This window comes from Chrysemys picta, chromosome 5 (assembly GCF_011386835.1).
Source record: "Chrysemys picta bellii isolate R12L10 chromosome 5, ASM1138683v2, whole genome shotgun sequence".
Lineage (NCBI taxonomy): Eukaryota > Metazoa > Chordata > Testudines > Emydidae > Chrysemys > Chrysemys picta.
In genome coordinates this window covers 73310020-73336105 of record NC_088795.1, presented here as the reverse complement: position 1 = coordinate 73336105, position 26086 = coordinate 73310020, and the positions used below count along the sequence as shown (strand labels likewise).

Genomic DNA, 26086 nt, shown 5'->3' with positions numbered 1-26086 from the left:
TAGGCAATTTATTCCAGTGCTTAAACACCCTGACAGGAAGTTTTTCCTAATGTTCAGCCTAAACTGCCCTTGCTGCATTTTAAGCCCATTGCTTCTTGTCCTATCCTCAGATAAAGAGAAATATGTTTCTCCCTACTCCTTGTAGCAACCTTTTATGGACTTGAAAACTTATTATATACCCTCTCAATCTTCTCTTCTCCAGACTAAACAAATCCAATGTTTTTCAATGTTCCCTCATAGGTCATGTTTTCTAGACCTTTAATCATTTTTGTTGCTCTTCTTTGGACTTCCTCCAAGTTGTCCACATCTTTCCTGAAATGTGGGGGCCCAGACCAGGACACAATACTCCAGCTGAGGCCTTATCAGCGTGGAGTAGATTGGAAGAATTACTTCTCATGTCTTGCTTACAACACTCCTGCTAATATATCCCAAAACGCTGTTTGCTTTTTTAGCAACAGTTACACTGTTGACATATATTTAGCTGTAATCCACTATGACCCCCATTTCCCTTTCTGCAGTACTCCTTCCTAGGCAATCATTTCCCATTTTCTTTGTGTGCACAACTGATTGTTCCTTCCTAAGTGGTGTACTGTGTATTAGTCCTTATTGTATTTTATCCTATGGGGCACTGGTGTTAGGCTGAGACTCCTGAATGAACGGATTGCCCTACGAGCTCTTTGACCATCTTCATTTCAGGGCTGGTTTTGTGTGTGAATAAAACAAGTTACATGTAGAATATACCTAGACTCTGCATCACTGATTTTTTTCCTCAGCTGGGAAGCCAACCTTCCAGATACCCACCACCCTTTGACAGAGGCAATGCTGATGTTGAAATAGAACACTGGTGTCAGAAGGAGCAACAGAAGCAAAACATAGTATAAAGTATTTCAGACAATTTAGAAGCAGAATTCTATTGGCAAAACATTATAAACATTCAGCTGCCCAGTTTTTAAAACATGAAATGATGTAAAACTTTCTAATCAAGTAAGTTAAAACACTATGGAAATTTGCAGGCACACTTTTAAGCATAAGTGCATTCCTAATCATTAATGTAATTTTTAGTACCTTTTCAAATCATTACAGCATTGGTCATAGGTGTGGTAAAAGGGTTTACATATTTTTTTCTTTAAAAAAAAAATCACCAGTTGTACAGTACTTAAGCATACAATCCTCCCCACCCTCAAATGGATTGGTAGGTTACTGTTGGGTAAAACTGCGCTGTTGTGCCATGAAGGAACATATGTAGAATATAACAGCTTACAACTGAAGGTTTGAGGATGCTATTAGTTTTTGCAAGATGTACTGTACTTTATGTTCTTATGAAGGAAACTGACTTTTTTTTTTAAATGACGTATATAAAGAGTCTTGTTGCTGATGACTTACCGTCAAGCTTGTAATCTATGATGATCCATCTGATGGGAATGTTCATAAAATGTAGCTTCCCTTCATAAGGGAAATCTCTCTCATGATATTCAAAATCTCTTTCAAACTAAAATCAAAATTACATACTGAGTTGTTTAAGAGAAAAGGGCATTACTTAAGTAATAATTCATAATGCAAAGTATAGCAGCATTGTTAGTGTCATTATATATTAAAAAGTTGCTGATGCTTCATGGAAAATTTTGGAAAAAATCATCATATTTAGGAAAACAAGTTATACTTAGAATATACCCAGACTCTGCATGATGTGTCATATTTTGTGAATTTCTTCACTGACCTTTATTACTTTTGGTAAGGAATTATGTATCCTAATTGGGGCCTCTGAATATGGGATTTTTATAAACAGTTGAACTCTTATGAACTGTTTCTGCTCCTGTTTTTTATTCCGCACATGAAGTAAAATTATTTTCATGTTGTCATTTCCATAGCAACTACTTGTAAAGTCAAAGAAGATTATGATTTCAGGTGGGGAATAAAGAGAAGAAGATAAACTCTTAGCAGTACAGATCTCCTGCATCTGATTTTACCCTTGGCAGCTTTAATCTACCTAGCACAGGTAAGAATAGTAGTCACAGTGGCACTCGAACTAACTGCCAGGGACCCTGGATCCACACTCAGGTTGCTAGCCCATGCTGAAGCCCCTGCTACCATATCTTCATTACTATTGTTGCACAATGTTTTAGATTGCTAGCTATTTCAAAGAAAGCATGGTTATGCCAAGGGGCGGCTCTATGTTTTTTGCTGCCCCAAACACGGCAGTCAGGCGGCCTTCGGCGGCATGCCTGCGGGCGGTCAGCAGTCACGTGGATTCGGCCGCGTTTCTGTGGGTGATCTGCCAGTCCCGTGCCTTCAGCATACCTTCCGCCGAATTGCCACCGAAACCGTGGGACCGGTGGACCTCCAGCAGGCACGCCGCCGAAGGCCGCCTGACTGCCACCCTCCCAGTGACCGGGAGGCCGCCCCCTGTGGCTTGCCACCCCAGGCACGCACTTGCTGCGCTGGTGCCTGGAACCGCCCCTGGTTATGCCCAATAGTGCTAAAAATCATACCCTCACTTTGTAGTAAAGACATACCCTTGAGCTGGAGGTATAATTTCCGGCTTGGTTAGATGTTTATGCGCTAGCTCGATAGTTAAAAACAGAACTGCAGTCTTGGATGGGCTAACTGCCCCAAATGTAATGGTTTTTATCTTTATCTAATTTGTGTGTTATTCTTTCATTCCAACATCAATGCATCACCTGCACCTAAAATGTAATTACTAAACATTTAGCTTCCTGGCATTACCAGCACATTGTCATATACTGACGAGCTAATCCCTTCTCTAAACAGTCAAAATGTATAATGCAAGCATATCTTAGACAAATGTTAAACAAAGTAAAGGCAGACCAATTGGTGCAGAAAGTCGTCAGATGATCAGGCAGGTTGGCTAGCACCAATCAGCTTTGTCGCTGCATTTTTTGTTGACCTTGCCTTTTACTTTTTCCTTGAAACTGAGATCGCATCCCTATCTTAGCATATAGTCTTGTCAGAATACAAAGTGCAGATGATCTGTATCTCAATCAAATTTGCATGTCATGAATACATGTATAGAAATGTTCCAAATCTGAGGACTGATGTCATTTTTATGTTTTTAATAACCATAATTCAATTTTATTGGATTATTCATTTGGAAGGAAACTAATTAACTTTAAATGTAGTGTGTCTTTGAAAAAAATGTGTTTTATAGGTTGGGAAGGATATGAGGATATGATCCAGAGCTCTAAGTCATTATGGGGTAGTGAAGAATTTAATGCAAGTGAAGAGACATGGCAGCAATGGTAAATTAAATTCTGTATTTATTCTGATCATACACATTGGAGAGACCCTAAGGGGGCTACCTAACAGTCTCTTGTACGACTTTAACCCTGTTTTGGAAGGACAGGCATAGTATGTCCAGGTTAAATCTTTACTCCTTCTTGGAGGACTCAGAGTGAAGAATGAGGACTCCATCAAATAGCATATGTTGTTGTAAACTGTGGACTAATATTTAGAGACTAAGTATGCTGGTACTAGAAAGTACCTGTTGCATGCATGCATATATGATTACAATGACTATCATCATTTCAGTTACTCTAGTATTAGAGGCCTCACATGGGGATCAGGGCCCTGTTCTGCTACGAACTACGTGGGGCAACAGCCCATTTAGAAAGATGATGGTGCAAGCACCAAAGAAATTCAGTTACTATGTATCATGCTGCAGCATCACGAGTGGTTAAAAAATCCAATTCTTTAGCAAGAGTCCTTGCCACAGATAATGCTGGCGTAAAGTGCAGGACAGATGAAGTTGGTGCATTACTAGTGCTTAAGGCTTGCTGCATTTTTCTCTTTGCGTTCCTTTCTCTCAGCCACCGGCTCCCTGGACAGCCCTCCACTGTGGCCACATCTTCCCAGCTTGAAGTGTCAATGTTGGACATTTTTAGCTAGGAACTATAGATGTATATAATTAAAATGATTGGCAAACTGTAGATAAACATATAACTGGAGCAAGGGGGGCAGGAGGATGAGGAAACCAGTAAAACAATCCCATTTAGATAAATAATAGTGTCAAAACAATAAACTGAATAAGGTTCTAATTCAGCAAAGCACTTAAGCATATGCTTATATTCCATGCCTACAGTACTTTGGTGGATCAGGGCCTAAATTGCTATTGGTAAAAATTACTTTTAATCTCTCTATATATATTCTATTTGATGTTCAGGGAAATACGATATTTAATTTCAATTTATGGGAGAGATAAGATTATTTGTCAAACGAATCTGAAAAAGATGCACTGCTTAAAAAAAAAAAAAGACTACAGGATCTCATCATTATAGACTTGGAAACACATTTTCGCAAGTGCACATCTCCTACTGTGGTTATTCATCAAGTGACATTTAGTTGCGATCATGTTGCTTCCAAAGTCCTTGTCTTACACATTCAGGGACTTGGATTTATTGTTTCTATGTCCAGGCTAATAGGCAATATTGTGGGTGAAATAACAATGACTAAACATTATTCTATATGTAAGGAGATGTGATGTTGATACAACTAGACACGGTTGACAACAAGTCAATGATGGGAGGATGTGCAACTGCTGAAGAAAATTCTAATTTTAACATTAAAGTTTCAAATGTTCCACTAAAATCATTGTAGAATCACTATCTGAGGAAAAAAAAGTGGAGCTGGAATAACTCATAACCACAAGGGTGTGCAGGCTTGTGTTTTAGTGGCTATGTTCTTGATTAGAAATGTCCAGATTCTCTCAAAGGATTCAAAAGGAGATGCTTGAGAGTTCATGAAGGGCCAGCTACAGCATTTTGGAGAGGAAATAATTTTTGTCCCCTGTGCTTCTTAAACCCAGGATCATAACATGTCCATGAGGCATGGATAAAAAGAACAGTGAGAGAGGCTGAAAGGGAAAGAATTTTGCTAACTTTTTGACTGAGTGTAGCTGGAATGTCAACACAAAGTGTTTAGCAAACTTACAAAAATGGTTGGATTGTTTATTTATGAAACGTGAACAACAAATAAAAAATATGTTTAATTTTAGTCCACGCCAGAAGGAACTGATGTTGCTTCTACCTTGTCTCAATTTATCCTTAACCTTAATCTTGGCAATCAAATTATATGCACACTGAACTAGTAATAATATATGAATTATTTTATAGAAAGGCTCCACACTCCCTGCCAACCAACTCTCCTGCTACATATGCACTTACTATGTATTTTGAAATGTCTGTTTGTGTTGTAGCCTACTTTCTTTTCTTTTAAAAGCTTAGATGAATGAAGATCATTCTGCTAGCAAAGTATAATTTATCAATATTTTTCTGGACTAGAAGTCACAGATGATAATCACTAACTATCCATTTCAGGGGACCTGGACTGAAATATAGATAAGGCCACAAATGGAAATAAAGCTGGAGGACAGCTGTTGCTTATCTCTAGTGGCTTTGTAGCCCATATAACCATTTCGCACAATCATGCCCAGGAGATACCTAGAGATGGAATAGTGAAGGGTTTATGCCCAAGGGGCACTGACAGAGCAGAGAAGAGAAATGTAAGCTACATTATGTTATAGATGTAAAGCCTTTAAATATGGAGTGATGTGTGTTTTCACTGTACTCAAGCCCCCACCCAACCAATCATAATGTAAAAGGGGAAACTCAAAGGTATCAGCAAGTGGCTCAGAAGAAAAAAAAACTAGCATCAGGAGGCAATAGGGATTCAAAAAGAGAGGGCAAGTGGCAATTATGTGAGAAACAGCATTTGCTTGTCGCATCTTTGGCTCTAGAGTCAGTCTGGCTCCCTTTTCATTAGCATTAAGATTTAATGGGTGTGATGTTGTATGATTGAATATGACCATTTATATCATTGATATTGCCACTGTTATACAATTGCAACAACTCTTGTACAAAATATGTCACATAAGGTATCAATGGAAAAGTTATGAATTGCTAAGTATGATTATCCTGTTTATATGCATGTATCATTTTTTGTATCAGAAGTTATAAATATTGGCCATATACAGGCATCATATATATGTGCAGTATTCCTGGGTGACACCTACTAAGTAAAATGTACATTGAGGCCAGACAGCTGTACTGATGACCCATCAAAGACACTTAGCTCTCACAATGAGCAATAGAAGAAACCCATTTCACCCAGAAAGCACTTCCTGTGGGAGTCTCAGCAAAAGTATGGGCAATGGCTACCCCCTGTGAGTGATCAAGCCATGTAAGGATATGTGATATGCTCATGTGACCCTGGACTCCATCTTGAGCCAGTAAACTTTCTACAAACTGGGATATGAGCTTTGTTTTGAGACAGTACATTTCCAGGCGCATGGCAGAGGACATAAAGGACCCCTGAGATATCTCCATTTTGCCCTTTTTCAGCCCTGATTCTCTGGACTGTGGATTTACAACTAAAAGGAGCATTTTGAACTATGGACTGAGGAACTTCCAATCTCTTGGAAGTTACCAGACATACTTTATAAGACAGCAATCTATTCCATCACTGCTAAAAACCTGATATAAGGACTTTGCAATTATTTCTACGCATTTGATCTATTAACCATTAACAACTCTCTTCTTTTCTTTGATTATTAAACCTTTAGTTTCTAGTTACTAAAGGATTGACTTCTGCATGATTATTGGGTAAAATCTGGGCTATATATTGACCTGGCTAAGTGGCTGATGTCTTGGGATTAGAAGATCCTATAGTTGATTACATTGGTTTTCAGTAACCACACATGATATAGTCCGGTATCTGGGTGGTGAGACAAGGGCTAGAATTCCTAGGGAGACTGCATTTTTTACTTCCTGTTTACCAGTGTGGTAAGACAGAAGTTTACTGTTGTTACTTACTTGTTAGTTTTATAATATAATGAGAAAACAACCAGTTTGGGGTGAGTCTGCCCTATTTCTCAGCAATTTGTCCTGAATTTGGCTTTCTCAGCTGTGACCCACTGAAGCATGGTGACAATGGGTGAGGGAAAAATATCTTGATTATCCACAGCAATTAAAGGTAAAATCTCCAAAATCAGTTTAACTGTCCAATTTAACATGTGTTGCCACAGCAGCTCACATGAAAAACAAGAATTATATCCTTTATTCTTTGCTGTTTGTGCCTGACATGAGTGAATCAATACTGTCCTTGCATTATTTTTGAGAATGCATTATGCTATATAGGCCAAGAATAGACAACCTACTCAAAGAAAATTCAACAGAGAATCAATAGAGAGTATATGAAATTAATTACTGATGAATGATTGGTTATAGTTAGAGCTGGGTGAAATTTTTTCAGTCAAAACTTATTTTTATTTATTTAAACCCCTCCCCGCCCCAAATGTAGATTCAGTGAGTTTGTTTCAACAGGTTTTAAATGAAACATTTCAATTTCTCATTTCAAAATGCCTGTTTCAAAATTTCCTTTCATCTTATTAAAAACAATAAAAATATGGTCAAAATAAAAACAAAACATTTCAGTTTTGTTGAAACTGAATGTGTTTTTCAAACCGAAAGACAATTTTCTCAACATTTTGATTCACTGAAAATTTCAAAAAAATTCATTTTGACCCCAAATATTTTTTTTGAATTGCCAGTAAACTGAAAAGTACATTATTTTTGCAGCTCTCATATATCCTGTCAGCACCTTATATATACACACACACTATTCCCATATTGCATCTGTCAAAAAATTAAAGATTAACAAATATGGAATTAGGGTGAATAAAAAAAATAATAAAAAGAAGTGTAGCAATAACTCCTGTGGAATAGCACATTTAAAATTATGAATGAGAGGGCCCCACACATGGGGAGTAATTGGGCTGAATCAAAAATACTACATTTAATTAAAGTTCATTATTAATACTATGAATTATATTATGGTAGTACCTAGAGGTCCAGAGTAAGAGAGAGTAGAGTCCCTGACCCAAATAGTTTACATCCCAAACAGATAAAATGGACTAAGGATGAGACCAATACAAATATTATTATCCCCATACTTTACAAATGAGAAAAAGATTCAGAAAGATTAAGCCACTTGCCACAAGTCGTACAGGAATTCTATGGAAGAGTCTGGAACTGAACCAAGGTTTCTTGAATCCTAGTCCAGTGCCATAACCACATATCCTCTCTATATTGTTCACCATTCCTCATAAATTAATCTGCTAAAAAAAAAAGTCCCCAACAGACCTAGTTTTAACCCTTTGTCCTTTCCCATGTCAGACTCAGATACTCCATTTATTGTATGCTATCCACAGTACTTCCTTGAGCCAAAATTCTAATAAATCTATGTTATGCACAACATAAAAAATCATAGCCCAGGGCAAATAAGACAACCATTTTGTATGTGTCACTAAAGGTAACACCTGATCTCCAGTTGCATACCAATGTGGAAATTCAATTATAGACTCCTTCTGATTTTTATATTTAACTCAAACTGTGCACTTGCAGTTTATGACATCAGCATTACTACCTGAATTATAGTCTTGTATTCAAATCAGAGATCACATATCACACTTGATAATAAGGGCAGATCTTACAGTGTTTGTACAAATCTCTTCACACTACAAAGAGAGGGCTTATATTCAGTTCAGCACTGTTATCAGGGCATAAATATTCAGGAATGTTGAATCAGTTCATATGTCTTCATACTTTAAATATGCAGATATACATTTCATTAGTCAGTAAACTGAACCACGTCAGAACAAAATACATTTCACTTCCATTTTTCCTCTTGAAACATCTTTTTTTAATCAAATTTTTGCATTTAAGTTAGAATTATTTGCACAAGCTGAATTTGAATTTACTTCTTCTAGCCACCTTTGCTTTTTTCTGAATATTCTCATTCAGTTTAGAACACAGAAGTTATATAAGTGACTCCTTTCTTTGCTTTATAATAAAGTGTCAAACACACAAATGTTCTGGGGAGTACTACAGCCATAACAAGATTATTTGAATTTCTATGGACTTTGTTGTGTGCATGTGAACAGAAAGAATCAAAGTGTCACATCATTCCTACAAAATGACCTCTTTACAACAGAGAAGAAAATAAAATGAAAAGAAGCAAATAAAGTTCTCAACAGGCACGAATAACCATGCTAATCTTACACACAGATCAACTGGAGTGCTTCAGTGTAATTTCACTTAAGATTTATTCTGGGGCCAAAACAAGGATGGATTTTAATTAAGATCACTGATATGAGATGGTTATGAAATAATTTCCTCTGGAGAGTTCTCCAGACAAGAGATGTCTCACTGAGATTTGAAGGCTGTTTATCAAGCACATTTGTCTGTAAATCTATTGCATGCCAATAACTATCATTTCCACTGGTCATCCAGTCACAACAGGCTTCTTGTCAATTCAGATGAAACTTTGTAAGAAAAAAAAATCTCTCTTTTGAGATACCTAATATTTCCAAAGGCACCTTAGGAGATAAAAGACAGCTTGCATTTTTAAACTTTCTATTTTCATCAATATACTAGAGCAATATAACCGAGAATTAATGTATACAAGAATGACAAGACTTTTTTTTATAAATATTAAATGAAACTTACAAATTTCATTACTTCAGAAATCTATGATAACTGAATCCAATTCAGAAAAATTCAGACCAACTAGAACTTTGTGGATCAGAAATTTCTCACAGGGAGTGATGTTTCTGAGCTTTGCACTCCATTATTAATGGTCTATTTTAGACTAAGAAAAAATAACAGGTAGGGAAAAACTGGTGGACATAAATGTTTTGTTGCAGTTTAGTCAACTCTTTGTACTATACTAGCTATGCGCGTTTGTGTACCACTCCACTCCACTGAACAGAATGTCAGACTCTTTAAGTGTCCCCATGTAGTGACTGGCCTACAGAGAATGTATGGACCTAATACTACTAACAACCAATATTCCTTGACCTCAAAAGGAGTCTTTTTGGGGGGCTGGAGTTGCTGGGTTTTATCTCCACTTCTGCATATTAGTAGTTTCAGTGGTATTCATGGTAATTTGTGGGTATAGCTTTTGTACAACCTCCCTCCAGCCAATCAGATAGTACTCAAACAGCAGAGGCATTAGCAAGTGATAAGGAAAAGAGATCAGGTGGGGATAATGCCAGAGAAAATATACCGGAATCACAAAAGCACAAGAAAAATTGTGTTACTAGGTGCCAGATCATAACCCATGTTCCATTGCATTGTTCTGTAACTACAGAGGTCTACACAGAGCTGAATTGGGTGGGACAGTCCCGAAATGCAGAATGACTCTGGGACAGTATTCGTCCTGGAGTTCCTGTGGTGCTCCTCTGCGCCTGCATGGGGCTCAGGGGTGGGGCCAGCCTCTTCCGGGTGGGCAGGGTGAAGTGGGCCTTAGCACCTCTTGCCACAAGGCCCTCCTCCAGCTCTTCCTGTTTCCTCTGAGCCCCCACCCCCTGGGCAGGACAGAAGCCAGAGTCAGGCAGTAGTAAGAGCCACTCAGGCAGCCCAGGCCACTGTGGGGAGCCCAACCCTAGCCCCTCCACTTGTCCTAGGCAGTGTGTCCCAGGGGACAGGGACACGGGTGCTCCTAGGCACCCTGGCCTGGTGTGGCCAGGGGGCAGAGCTTTGGGGAAGAGAAGGAGCAGAGACAGGGCCCCTGCATGTGTCCCACTTTTGCCATCTAAATAGGTGGTCACCTTAACACAGCCTGAGGGGGGGGGAAATTCTGTGTTCCATGACTGCCTACCTTTTCCCATCTCTCCAGAGTCAGACATATACTGGCAGGGCGAGCTGAGAGCTGGAGGACAAGTTGGGCCATATATCTAAACAACTGTTTGCTGAGTTGTACAGGGACAGCAGGTTATCAGTGCCACATGTTGTGGATTTTCCATCAATTAAAATCTTTAAATGAAATTGGATGTATTTCTAAATGATATGCTGTAGCTCAGCCAGAAGTTATGGTCTAGATGCAGGGATTGCTTGGTGAAGGGCTATGGTTTGTGCAATCCAAGAGGTCAAATGAGGTCCCTTCTAGCCTTATAATCTTTGAATCACCCCCACTAAAACCAGTATGTTGTTTTCTTTAACTATAGAAGACCCTTTCCAACCCCTCTCTCCTCCAGGAGTATAATTCAGTGCCTATGCAGAGAGAGTGGGAGCAGGAATGGTTGAGAGATGCTTAGAGAGCAGTGCACTTGCATGGGATCTCTGCTTGCTCAGGCTTCTTTGAGAGTCCAGACTATGAGTTCATACTTCTGGGAGCTTAGTTTATCCACGACAGGAGGAGGAAACAGTGAGTTGACTCTCACCCAATTCCAGTGATCATAGACCAGGGGTCGGCAACATTTCAGAGTCTTCATTTATTCACTCTAATTTGAGGTTTCGTGTGCCAGTCATACATTTGAACGTTTTTAGAAGGTCTCTTTCTATAAGTCTATAATATATAACTAAACTATTATTGTATGTAAAGTAAATAAGGTTTTTAAAATGTTTAAGAAGCTTCATTTAAAATTAAATTAAACTGAAGAGCCCCCCAGACCAGTGGCCAGGACCTGGGCAGTGTGAGTGCCACTAAAAATCAGCTTGCGTGCCGCCTTCGGCACACATGCCATAGGTTGCCGACCCCATCATAGACATTTTAAATCTGATGCTTAAACCTTTCAGTCATCTCCCCTCTCCTGATAAACCAGTCTAGTACTAAGATTATTGTATTTATTAAATAAAGAAAAAGTGTAAAATATACTATTCTGTCAGTTGGGGCTCTGAGCAATTTTTCTGCCTTTCTATTGTTGCACTACTTGTCTCCCTTCAATTCATGTGGCTTGCTTCCAGTGACATTCTCCCTATTTCTATTTTCTTTGGCTTCAGACCTTGCACACAGTTAAATCTTGCACAGTACTTATACTAGAATCAGTGCCATAAATGTTCCAAATAAACGAAAAGCCATGGTCCCTGCCTTAAAAATCCCACAATCTAATACATGGTGGACATAATACAGTTGAGTAATTTCGTGCATGAAGGTTCTGTAGAAGAAATGCATGTTAAGGAAAGATCTACTGGTGGGAAGGGAGAGAGACCAGTTGGTGGACGTGAAAGAGGAGGCTGTTCTAAGTATAAGGTTCGGGGTGGTGGGGAGAGGGCAAAAAATGGGAAAGGGAGATTAAAGGGACATAGTGACAACATGCAGTAAGAGGCTAATATTTATTATTGTATTGCAGTAGTCCCCGGCTCCTTTGTGCTAGGTGATATACACATGTAACTAAAACATGGTACGTGCCCTGGAGAGTTTATAATTAAGAATAAGATGGGACACAACAGATGAATTAAAAAAAAGCAAAACAGAAACATAAGATACCAGGGAGAGGATTATAATCAGCATGATAGGCAGGAGTCACAACGCACCAAAAATTGCTGAGCATTTAGTAGTCAACCAAGAGAAGTGAGTTTTAAAGGAGGACAAAGTGGTGAATTTGTGGATTTTTATACCAAAATCCTTTATTAAGCCATTTTCATTAGCAAAAAAGACAAAATATTTGTCTGGCCCAGGTGTGTAGCATTGCTCAAAAATCTGTTTTATTTTCCTCTCTGTGACTGGGTGCTGGGCAAGGAATGCTTAATCAGCCCCCCGCCACACCCGTTCCAATGAAGAGGAGTAGATTGGAGCTGGCTGAATAGGCCTGTGCCTGCCTGGCAACTAGCAACAGCTACCAGCCTAATTAGCCAGGAGCTATAAAAGGGCAGGGTAAAAGGAGAGGCCAGAGGCTGAGAGGGACTAGTGGCTCTGGTTTTCTGCTTGTGAAGCCTGGCTCCAAAATCCTGTATATAGATAGTAAGGTGATGGTGGGAAATAGAACCAGTAACTCCTCACTTAACGTTGTAGTTATGTTCCTGAAAAATGCAACTTTAAGCAAAACAATGTTAAGCGAATCCAATTTCCCCATAAGAATTAATGTAAATGGGGGGGGAGGGGGTTAGGTTCAAATAAAGGATATATCAGATATTAAACTGATAAGAACAGATACTACACTTGACCAGAGCTCAGAGAGCCGAGAAGTGATCCAGGGAAATTTTTTTTTGCTAGACAAAAGGCATTATACACATTTAAAACAAGCAATTTAATACAGGTATTAAACAGGCTGGCAGCCCCCCATCAGCTCCCCTACGCGCCGCCACAGCGCCTCCCGCGAGGCTGCGCACAGCATCCTTGCTCCTCCCCCCATCCTCCTGAATGCCACAAGACAGCCGATTGCCACAGGCAGGAGGTGGGGGGAGCAGGGGGAAGGTGCTGATCCGCGGGGTCCACCGGTGGGCGGGAGGCGCTGGGATGAGGTGTAGGGGAGCTGATAGGAGGGCTGTCAGTCATGGACAAAGCAGGTGGCCAAACGACATTATAGGAGAGCATGTTCTGTAATGGAGAAGGGACATAACAATGAAACAACGTTAAGCGAGAGGTTGTTAATTGGGGACTTACTGTATAAATAAAATACACTGGTGATTGCATCAATCTGAGGCATCCCTGACTGGTTTGTAAGGGCAGTAGGGGCCCAGCTGCACCTCGCTAGACTCTTCAAGGTGATTCTTACAATACATCTTGCTTCATGGCCAGGTACAGGTGTCTCCTTTACTTTTGCTATTCAAATATTCCTTTTTGCCTACTTACAAAAATATGAGAACTTGGTATGAGATGACTATTCTGCTTAAGGTATTAAGAGAAAGATACACTAGATACTAACACAAAGTTCAATTCCTATTTTTTTCAGAAGCATAACATATGGCACACGCACACAGGTTCACACTTAGCTCCAGTGCAAGGTATCCTTAGGTTTCCTCACACATGCGCTCCTTCTACTCCTCTAGCAGCAGATGATCTTCTCTGAATAGTAGGACTGAGTAGTCTTTCCATTGGGTCTCACTGCTATAGTTCTCTTCAATTTTAATTTTGTTCCTAGGTACTTACACACAATGATCTCTGTGACAAGTAATATGTGCCAGTAATGTGGAGTACTCCAAGAAATAGGAAGTTCAGGCAAAAAAGCTGTCACCCAGCTGTTGCACCAAAGAGGAAGAATGGGTCACCTCACTCCCTTACTCACAAGAGAATCTACAAACCAAGAAGGACACAATAAGGTGGCTATCTGACTCCCCTTGAATATCTGATTATGAAAAAACAGATTGTCAAAAATAGAAGCAACAGCTAACACAAGGTGACAGTGGGAGTTAGAGTCATTATGGAAGAGGAAGAAAGCCACAGTAGTCCTAGAGGAATTAATATAAGCAAGAAGGGCCAATTAGCCAGAAGCTGCACCTGGAGGGAAGCTAGGCATCTATGAGACTTAATTAGGATGAAGATCACCTGGGCAGAAACAGGCAGGGCTTCTATAAAGCCAGGGAGCTGGCAACAGAGCTCTAGGGCTGCAATGAGAAAGTCTGCAGTCATATTCTCTGATACAAGGGTGGAGAGTAGGAGCCTGTAATAGGAGTGTAGGAAGCAATCTAAGGAAGGAACAGTAAAGGCTGAGAGAACAGACCATAATTGTTGATTCAAGGACTCCTGGATTGGAACCTGGTGTAGAGGGTGGGCCAGGGTTCCCTACAAGCCACTTTGGGAGTGGCACAGTCGACATGGCGACTGTGTGGAGAGACACTGGGGGGAACCCTGAATGGGAGAATGATTGCGACTTGGCTGGAGGACTAAGCCACGAAGAAGAGGCGCTGCAGCTTCTGACCAGTGAGTGGGGGGCCCGCAGAGCAAGTGACTGTGGCAACAGACAATGACTGCTGGACAGGGCATGGGCAGTGGCGAGCTAATTCCCCAAATGAGCCAAGACGAGGGGCCATCAGAGCTGTGTAGAGAGTGGTGCCCTGCCACAGGCCTGCTTATCTCAAATGTTGTACAAGTTCAGAAAAGCTTCAGATGAGGATACTTTTTTATACTTATCTGAATTGAACCTCCCAAGCTTCTGGACTTTGTCTATTACTAATATAATTGTTTACAATTTGCAATCATTTTATGGCCGAAATTTAAAGTGTCCATTAATTTTGTATTTGACATCGGGTTTTGAAGTCCATTTTGAGATATGGGGGGATGATTTTCAGAAGTGCTGAGCAAAATCATTCTAACTGAAATCAATGGAGCCACTGAAAATCAGGCCCTAGATTTCTAAAGTTGGACACCTGAATCTGAGATACCCAAAATTACTGGACACTTACAAACAATTAGGTCCATACCTCTACTTCATAAATCACTAGCAGAGCACTTAAAGCATTATCTGTGATTTACTCCTTTTAGTGGTCAGTGTCCATGGCTTCTTTCCAAGATTTATGCTTCATTTTCCATCGAAACTGCATTTGAGAGTAAGCAATCTCAAACGGCTTTTGCAATTGAAAACAAAAGTTCTAAAACTTAAATGGTGCTCAGGAGAATTCACTGCTCAGTAGAATTAACACAAGATGGTAACCAGGATATCAGTTCCCACATATAACCTTGGTTCCACAGGGCACAACTCTTAAAGCAACAATAATGTAATTATATTTTTATATTGCAGTAGTTATGGTATAATGGCAATGACCTCTATAATTAAAGTTGACATGCAAATTCCATCATAATTTTTCCTTTTTCTATCTCTTGTGTTTGGGGGGGAAATCTTTTTGGGAATTTTCCCCCTGCAGCAATCTCAACCCAGAAATGATTATTTTTTTAAGTTTCAACCAAATTCAGTCAGTCACTTGAGTTGTGAATGTGGAAAAAATTTCCAAATTGGAAATGTGTACATATCACTCAGTGTAACAGCTGACATCTTGTTCAAATATAACTTGTTTCTAGGTATAAATCAGATGAAAGGTACAAGCCAAATTCATAGGATTTTTCAGACCACTTATTATTATGTGTAAGTGCATCCATTCAGGCATCTTTTGGGAAGGCAACTTTAACAGGGAAAAAGGGCATTAGTACTGAAGTGATATTTAGAAAGGTGCCATACTGTGCATTTTAGTTTTCAAAAATCTCATAAGTTATGTAGTCTGTTGCACAAACAGATATGTTAGTCAAGTAACTGACCTGTTCCTCTCGCTCTTTCCCCTTGGTTTTGTGGCTTCTGACAATGGGACCAATGCAATGGGTTTTAATATGAAGATGCTCAGAGTTTAAAATGACTTGTCTAATGGGCAAGGAAATCTATTGGGAGTGAATCAGAAGAGCAGGGTTCTCTTATCTTACTTCTGAGACTGACTTCTGTGACTTTGGCTAAGTCATTTACCCTTTCTGTGCCTCTGTCTTCCCAGCTATGAAAAGGGAATAAAAGTACCCTCTTATCTCTATAATAGGAGGATTGTGAGGGTTAGCTATATACTATTTAAACTGATATTTGAAAACAAATCACTATCTTAATAGTATTAATAATTTCCTCCTACAGCACCAGAGTTTACTCAGTCCATTGTTTACAGAGACAAATACAGCCATATATAGTTTATCATATAGACTTTTCAGACAAGTTCCTAAAAACTTAAGCTCTGACTACACCGAGCCGAAGTTAAAGAGCCTGTGCTGCATATTGTAAAAATGTGTGTTTGCCCCAATGTTATTGTTCAAAATTTCCCCTTTCCCCATTAAACTGCAGTTTCTTAGGTGCCAGTTAGCAGCTGCCCTCTACCACAGAGGCAGTTGTAGTCCAGTAGTTCTATATATGTAATCATCATGAACCACTTCATGAGAAGTGCTGTGTAAGTGTAATATTCTATTACCAAATACTCTGCTTAATTGGAACATGCTGAATTGGGACAGTCACTTTACTAAGATATCCCCCAGGAAACTGATTTAGCTAATGATACTGAATGGCAATAACCATTGCTTAAACAGGACACTATTAGCACAAATTCAACATAATGGGGATGAATTTAGATAGTGTTAAGTGGTGTTTAACCAACTGATAAATTGGTATGAATGTGTAATCTCTTGTCTTTTAATACACAAGTTGCCAAATAAATTTTAAGGGATATATATTCCTGCAGAGAAGGTGTTAATCAAAGACAACTGGATTCATAAGGCTTTAACCAAGTATCTACAAAAGAAAGGGAAAAAAACAACAACAACTAAGGAAGCTTCCAGATGACTTTCTCTGTTGCCAAAAACAACAGACAAGACATCTAGTAAAGACTACTGCATGTATGGCAACATGAAAAGAGAGAGAGAGAGAGAGAGAGATACACCAGTTGCTGACATCTCTCCTCTCCTCAAATGTTTTATGCCTATTTAAAAAAAAAAAAAACCCAAAACACTTGACATACGAACTGGAGATTTTAGACCACACGGGAAACTTTTAAGGGGAATGATAAATCTACTTCATATTTTATAAGGAAAACCTTAACTGCATGTCTCATGGTTTAGCATTTTTATATATATTTACCACATGTAATAATTCTCTGCTAGCAAAGATGGGAGCTTTGTCTCTCTTTGTTCCTCCAATGCCTTATATGAAGCTACTCATCCACACAGCTCAAAAAAATCAGTCCCTAGAATAGATACTGGAAACTGAATATAATTAAAATGGTGAGGCACTAAAATATGAAATGACAGTAATGCTCATAAAAGAAATGCCACATTTACACATATTAAACATTAATATAAAAATTCTATGGCATTGTTGTCATAGAACCTGTCAAGCGCATGAATAATCCTGCATTCTCGTGTATCCGTTTATCATCTTCAGCCTTCTGAGTCACCATGACTTTAGAATAAATGGTGCTTTCTATATGGACCAAAGCATTTATCACTTGTGTAGTGTCATTCCACATAGTTTTACAGCTGCAAACAGAACTATAGGTATTGATTTTGTAAAGTTCACACTAGATGTAATCATAAGCATGGAAATTAAAAGACTGATAAAATCTAAGCAGTGTAAAGTAATGAATAAAAATATAGTACAACTGTAGCCTATAGAAACCGGATGAAATAATGGGTAGATGACCTTGAACTGTATTGTCATATTAACTTCTGTAGGCTGAGGAAGTTTATATGGTCCACTCCCATGAGGACCTCTCACAGAGAGCCAAATCAGAGTGATTAATTACAATCTAGGTTTTTGTCCTGTCAACAAATGAGGGTAATAAATACACATGTCATGAGGAGGGAGGTGGAGAATCTGGGGAAAGGGGTGAAACAGGATAAAGGTTCCTAATAAGAAAGTCATGCACTTAATTCAGGCATGTGTACATCTTGATGGTTCTTTTTTTTCCCCTAAGGGATGGGTGTTTTCTTGTTTAATTCAATTCTTGTAGGGAACACACTTACTTTAAGGAGGGATATGAATGAGAGGGTGGTAGCTTGGTGAAGAGATAGTAAAGACATGCATTGTTTAAAAGAGGGCACAGGGGCAAGAAAATGAATGTGAGATGGAGGTTGGTATCACTGGAAGAGTGGGGGATGGTGAGGAGACTCGGATGAAGATGTAGACGAGAGCTACATGTAAGATAAGAATAGAAAGCTATGAGCCCTTCCAGCTGAGAAACGTTCCTTCAACCAACCTATACTTTTTCTGATTGCTCTGATACCTGGGCCAACGGAAGCCTGCTGAATATCCTCGATTCTATTTCCACTGACTTCAATAGGATTAAGATAGGGCCCTTTGGTGACAAATGCTCTGTCATAGGGCAGACGTATCTCATCAAGGTGGTTAAAATAGATTGGCTACAAAATTCTGCCAGCATTTTTTTGGGTGGGAGGGAAGGGAGAGGACTCTGTCTTCAGTTGAGGAAGGCATCAATTGACACTTGTAAGACGATAAATCAGCTATCATGAAATTCCAGTACCTTTTCTTTCTGCTCCTCTGGTGTATAGTCTACATAGTCTAGTGTGGAAAAACTACTTCGCTTAAAAAAGTGTTTTTCACCTCCATGCCCATAGTCTTGGGAAGTGACAAATGGAACATTTTAAATGAATGAAACAGATAGAAATATGAAAACTGTCTTGTTTGATTTCATAAAGATGTAAAAGTAGAAATAATGGCCCCCTCTATAGTGCTACAGCCAGAGGTGAAAGGAAGCCAGTACAGTACTGGTAAGAAAGTGGCTGCTGGTATGGGCCAATACACAGCCGACGTTAAAGGGCTGCCCGGCAGTGCTTTAAGGACCCTACCAGAAGGGCCGCCGACTGGGGGGGGGAAAGGGGCAGCTGTCCTGGGTCCCAGCCACCAACCTCTCTGCAGTCGCCGGCCCCGGACTCCCGGGGCTCCGCAGCTGCTCCCAGCTGTAGTCCCAGCCAGGGGCGGTGAGGGGCGCAGACAGGAGCAAGGGGAGGCATGCAGCTCAGCACCACCACCCTAAAAATTGTTCCAGCAACACTGGCCTGCCCCTTCCACCCAAGGTCCCGCCCCTTCTGGGGGCCCGGAGCACCCTCCCACACACACCTTGCCCAGGGGCCCGGGAGCCCTGCATACCAGTAAGCGATTTAAGTTACTTTCACCCCTGATTACAGCAGATGTGCGCACTTCCAAGAGGAAGATCTAAGCAATAACCCTAACAATGCTCCAGGTTTTAGGTTACAACATGGTGCTAAAGACGAGAACAATATACAATATCTTTTCTATTTTAAAATACTCCTCTTGTAAACTATTTTTCATAGTGTGTGTGTGTATATATATATATATATATATATATATATATATATATATATATATATATATAGGTCTGGATCTAAAAGGTGCAGAGTTGAATGGGAGATGTACTTATGACTTCCTGGGACCAGGCCTGTGACCCATAAGAAATATATATTTGAAATGCAACTATACAAAACCAAAAGCACCCCAGAATAGAGGTATTTATGGAATTGGGGCACAAATTCAGAAGACAGTCTAAAAACACAATCAGGAATTAGAACACTGATCTGATTTAGCACAGCAAAATGTGTCTTTCTGGAATGCTGGAGTTAAATCTCAAAAATCTCTCAAAAAAGTCTGAGTTGTATGACTATGCCCATTTCTGCAGATCTGATAAGCATGTGCATGGGGATCTGTATTTTGGATCCTTACTCAAATCAAACGATAATACCAAGGTTTACTATTGCTAAGTGGGTTTATAAGGTAAATAAGACGATACTGCAGGTTCACAAGGAAGAAATTGTATTTAGTGCTACTGTGCCAGGTTAGAAAGCATATCAGGCAATTTCATAGGAAGTCAGGCCCAATGCACCATTTAACTGATGACAAGATATCAAAGCCTTTGTGTAAGCTAGTATACGGTCTACTGTGGATGCCAGGCTTAAAAAAATAATCAGTCAATGGCATGCATCTATTCAGAAATAAAGTATTCTGATAGTTTGAAGCTACCTCTAAGAAGGTACACTTCATAGAACTCAAAGAAATTATTTTAAAAAACTGATTAATGAAGACTTTGGAATAGTCAGAAAACAGAACCCAGACATGCATCAGCCCAATGACTGGTTCAGATCACCAACCCATCCAGCTAATCAAGGCAATTAACAAAATTCAGATTAAGTGCTACAGCTATTGCACCAGCACACTACCATTTCCAACTTAACTGGAAGAAAGAAAATATCCACATCCAAGCTAGAATCTCTCAGCTAGTATCGGGCTGACACAAACATGAGAATGGCAGCAGTCAGCTGTTGGTCTTGTGACTTCCCATTTGACATGTGACATCACAGCAATGGAAAAAAAATATTTTAGAGGGCAGAGCATTTGGAAACTGACATACCAGACTTCAGTTGTCACCAATGGCATGGCACCTGAAACAGCTTCTAGTCAAATTTCATTTCCAGAGCACACCTGGCATAAAGTAGAGACATGAAAGGCTGACAAGAAGGCTTTTCAAATAATTTCTAAAAATGTCATTTAGTTTTTTCAAAAAAAGTGGCAAAACTAAATCAGACACCATTTTCTTAGTAATTACATGGGGAAGCATGTAATCACCGTAGCCTCCTGAAACGGAGAGAATGGTAGGCTTGCTCTGGGCAGTGTTCCACTGTTGCTTTTGTTAATGTACTAATGAGCCATTTTCACACTAGAGCCAACCTGGCATCAACAGTTACAATAAATTTACTGCAAGAACACTGCTGTTTGTAATTAGCTCTTCATTACACAATCAGGCTGATGTAGAGAAACTGTCTTATGATTTGCTCAGCAAGTGAAGCAATATAATTACACCTCACTTGAAATCAACAAATTAGACTGCTGTTTGCAATTGACTATATTATGTATTATTAGCACTCCAGCAATTGCAGGCCTGTTTCAGCCTTTAGCACTTAAATAAAGTAAGCCTAATTAAAGTACAGAATATTTTTGAATTTGCAATATCAGCTGCATAATAGTCACTATTTTTGCAATTAAAGAAGGAGCCAAGATTTATGTGTCGCATATTCTTCACAAGTTTAAGTCTTGGTCATGCCAAAATCTAATGATACATGTAGGAATCACACAGATTAACATTTTATTACATATTATGAATGAGAAAAGGGAAAACGTTTACTTTGTAGCAATGTATTGTCTAGCCAGACACAGAGAACTTCAATAAATTCAGATTAAGAGGAAAAGGCATCTGTGAACTATCTGTTCAATTTCATTTTTCCTGACAGAAAGATGCTTTACTAATCTTTAACCATTGTGACATTTCCCAGGTATTTTCCTTTTGTTTTGGATTTCTGGCTTTGTGCCAGGATTTCTGCCTTAAAGTAAGGTCAATGAGGAGACAAATGAGCTATTTGAAAGTTACAAAGGTGTTTTGAACAAAACAAAAATAGTGAACAGCAATGGTCCAAGAAAGAATTAATCCACATACATGAGCACTCACCTTCTTCTCATAGCACAATTACTGGGAAATTGGAGAGATGCTGTGATATGATACACCTCTACCCCGATATAACATGACCCAATATAACACAAATTTGGATCTAACGTGGTAAAGCAGTGCTCTGGGGGGAGGGAGGGGCGGGGCTGCGCACTCCAGCGGATCAAAGCAAGTTTGATATAACGCAGTTTCACCTATAACACAGTAAGATTTTTTGGCTCCAGAGGACAGCGTTATATCAGGGTAGAGGTGTATTAGTAAGTTGAATGCCACAGAAAATATTTTACTGAAGGGGTGACTTTTTTTTTAAATTATGCATGTAAAATTATGAGAGACTTAAAATGAACATGGTGGGGGGTGGAGAGAGAGAGAGAGAGAGAGAGAAAATACAATGATGGTTACAAAGATCTTCATATAAAAATTCATGGTTGAAAAGGCAAAAAATATAAACATCCACATAATGTTGCTGGAAAGTTCACTCACTCATGTTGCTTCATATACTCTTCATTCTTTTTAATTCAACACAGAAGAGAAAATTGAATTTTAACAAATTAATCTGGAAGGAAAAGCCTTGAAGCATAAAACAAAAGGCTAACTTTCTTCTGAAGTAAAAAGATTAGATAAAACGTAAGGATATGAAATTATACAATGAATGATGTGAGGAAACAATAGGTGTTCACAGATAAAATGATTCCCCTATATTTGGCAGATCATTACCAGAGTCTACCAAGCAGATAAAATCAGGTGTCAGGACCCCAACAAGGGCAGTAAGGGCCAAGTGTCAAAGCAGAGGCAAACTTGAGGCTAGGAGTAGCCGAGCAGTTTGTAGTCAGTTCCAGGCCAGGGTCGATACTGAGGGTCAGAGTCCAAGTCAGGAGGCAATGTCCAAAAACAAGCAGTGCTCAAGCTAGGAGTTCAAAAGCATAGAATAGAATAGTTGTGGCAGCCGCAGAAGATACACGCTATTGCCTGGATACTTCCTGAAAGCACTGCTTAATTTGTGCTGGGGCTCAAGCAATATTTTTTTACTTTCAGAACTGACACAGCAAGCCCTTGGGTTTATATAGTGCACAGAGCCAATCAGGAGCCCTGGGGGCTGCTGCCTTCAAACCCTTGAGGTAGCACTTGCCATGGTCTGTGTCCACAGCAGGTCATGGGAAATGCAGCATGCATTGGTTATAGCTGCAACTTCATGGTAGCCTGGAGATGTTAACTGTCTGGTAGGTCTACAGGCCTCGATTCTAGAACCATGGGGCTTTACATCAGGTATAATTCGGCATATTGCATTACATTAATGCAAGAGATATAAATCTTGAGGATGTTAAGAATTATGTTGGCTAACAATAAAATGGCAACCACACAGTAACAAGTCTGACATTTGCTCATTAGGCAGCAATAATTTTTTTATGAAAAGTACAAAACCATAATCTGCTGGTCCATTCAGTTTAGGTAGGAGCTGTATTTCTCTTCCAGGATCTGGCCAGTAGATTCTGTACATCAAGGATGAGATGTTTACAAATTTATCTCAGCTCATTGTCAGGAACTGACACAATATACCCCACAAAAATGAAAGGCGATTAAGATAAACAGCCCAATAATTTGCAAGATCATGTTTTTAATCAAGCCTAGCATGTGTAATAAAAGAACTCTTCCAACGTACAATTTCACCACAGCTCTTCCAGCAGACATACAAGAAGAAGGTATCAATTTAAAGTTGTTTCTTCAAGGTAGCAATATAGATATTATAAGTTAGTTTTAGTTTCCTTAATGATATAGGAGACACAAAAATTATAAAGGTACTTCCACATCACAGAGCAGTAGCTGGATGTATTTACAACTATATATAATGTCCTGAGTGCATTGTATATTTAAAGATGATGACTTGCATGTATGTTTTCGTAAAATCTTAAAGAAATCTAGTACTTTGCTGCTGATTGTGAATATAATTAATGGCAAAATATCAAAGTTGAAGACACATTTCTTCTCAGGTCCTATAAAGACCTAAGCTGACCTTCCATGAAAAGTTGGGACAGAATTGTAATATTCTTAGTGCTAAAAGACTGACCAATCTTTAGCACGGTTATTGTCCTTACTGCTAGTGAGATCTCTGAGAAAATATTGTGTTATTTGCTAATGGAAATTGTCAATCTCTCTCTTGAGGCTGATAGGTTACAGCTTGTTTAAAGGAAGTATATATTCGGTCTCTGCTCAGTGATTGCAAATGATGCTGACAATCTATCCAGTTGTTGACCAGCACTGGTTCCATTTTTGGTTAAGATTAGAGAAAAAATGGCAAAACAATTCCCAATGTGACTAGAAGTTTCCAATTACCTTGATCCTTGCAATCTAGATTCCAACACAGAGAGACTCCTTTTGTCGCATTGGTTAATGACTTTTTGGCAATGGATAAAGAGCCGGTGCCCATGCTGATATTAGATCTATCAGCTACCTTCATGCTGTTGATGCACTTGTGGTCTCTGGAAGGAGAGGCTGCTCTTCAGTGACTTTGTTTCTTTTAAAAGGGAGATTCCAGAGGGCACTAATAGGCAATAGGATTTGTTTTATCACACCCTTATGAGCTGTATATAAGAAGTTGTTACAAAAAGTCAGAGGAGATATGCATCAGAAAGGTCTGAGACTATCATGGTGGGTGCGGAGTGGCAAGCAGAGAGCTTGTGGAGGTTATAGTATTTTCCAGACTTCTGGAAGATGCATGTCCATGATTTGTAACCAATATGAATAACCTAGGGGTCTGGTTAGATATCCAGCTGCTTCTGAATGACTACAGAGATGCATTGACCAAGACTACTTTTTGCTATGCACAAATCTGGTCGGCTTTCTTCTTGGGTATGGACCTTGCTCTTGTGATTCACGTCTGTCACCTTTAGATTGGATAACTGTAATAAGGTGAGCATGCACATTGAGGCTAATGCAAAAGAAAGGATCTCATTTTTTAAGTGGGGTTTCTCACCATGAGTAGGTGACAGTGTCCTGAGATCCATCACTGGCTGCCTGTTGGCTTCTGAGGAGAGCTTAAGGTGTTGCTTTTAACATGTAAAGCCCCAGATGACTGGGACATTCCTACAAGAGATACACACTCTCTTTTCCTGTCATACTGCTGCGATTGTGATCAGACCTGCCCAGGCTAAAATCCCCTGTATCGGGGATGAGGCTGCAAAATGTTCTCCGCAAGTGTCCCTTGAATTTGGAACATGTTCCACAACTTGGCCCAAAGTATACAGAATCTATTGAGTTTTGCAGCAGGCCTGGAAGGTCATCTATCTGAAGGGGAATTTGGGATCTGAGAGGCTGGTGAGGATAGCTCTTTAGTATGAAAATGTGATGGTTGGGAGCTTTGATGGTTAATAATTGTGCTTACAGGTGACTTATGTGGTGGGTGGATGGGAGAGAACTGTGCTGATGTTTTAGTTGTGCAGTTATTTTGGTATTGTACTTTTAGTTAATTTTAAAGAAGAACAGGAGGACTTGTGGCACCTTAGAGACTAACAAATTTATTAGAGCATAAGCTTTCGTGGACTACAGCCCACTTCTTCGGATGCATATCATGTGGGCTGTAGTCCACGAAAGCTTATGCTCTAATAAATTTGTTAGTCTCTAAGGTGCCACAAGTCCTCCTGTTCTTCTTTTTGCGGATACAGACTAACACGGCTGCTACTCTGAAACCTTAATTTTAAAGGTCACCCAGACCCCTAGGTAGGAATTTATGTTGTGTTTTACATTTATTTATACTATTTATATTCACTGCTTTTCTAACATTATTATTGCCATGATAAATCCTACCTAATTACAATGAACTAAATATGTCATTACTTCCCTCAGACAGGAAGTCAACGTTTTAGTAAATATGTTAAAATCTGTATTCTGAAGAGGAATACTGCAGAGAAGGATATGGAGGTATCACTGTAGCCATGTCAGTCCCAGAATATTGAAGAGACAAGGTGGGTGAAGTAATATTCTTTATTGGACCAAGCTTATCTCTTCGCTCTTCAATAAAATATATTACCTCACCAACCTTGTCTCTATTATCCTTCTGACAATTTGTTCTCTTTAAAACATAATTGTAAGGTAAGAGTGGTTTCATACAAGGATTCAGCCCTTTTATGGATCATTAATAGTTCATTTAAGAGTGGGCCAATATAGGTGCTATAGTATAAACCTGATCTGTACAGCATTCTGGAAGAAACCCATCAGGAACTCTATGAAGAGATTCAATTAGATTGATTATTTCCTAGGGTAAAGTATCAGAATTTAGAATGTTCAGAAGTAATTTTTGGTAATCGAATCCCACCTAGCATATTGTAGATCTGTCCATTAGACTGATCATAGATGTAAAGTGTTATGGAAAG

General features: G+C 39.3%; 1 protein-coding gene and 1 pseudogene across 5 annotated transcripts in view; both read right to left on the bottom strand.

Annotated features, from left to right (window-relative positions):
- Positions 1-26086, bottom strand: part of GALNTL6 (polypeptide N-acetylgalactosaminyltransferase like 6) — a 958556-nt gene that overhangs the window by 400714 nt on the left and 531756 nt on the right. The window lies entirely within an intron of this gene.
- LOC112059821 (U2 spliceosomal RNA) lies at positions 12777-12982 on the bottom strand (annotated as a pseudogene).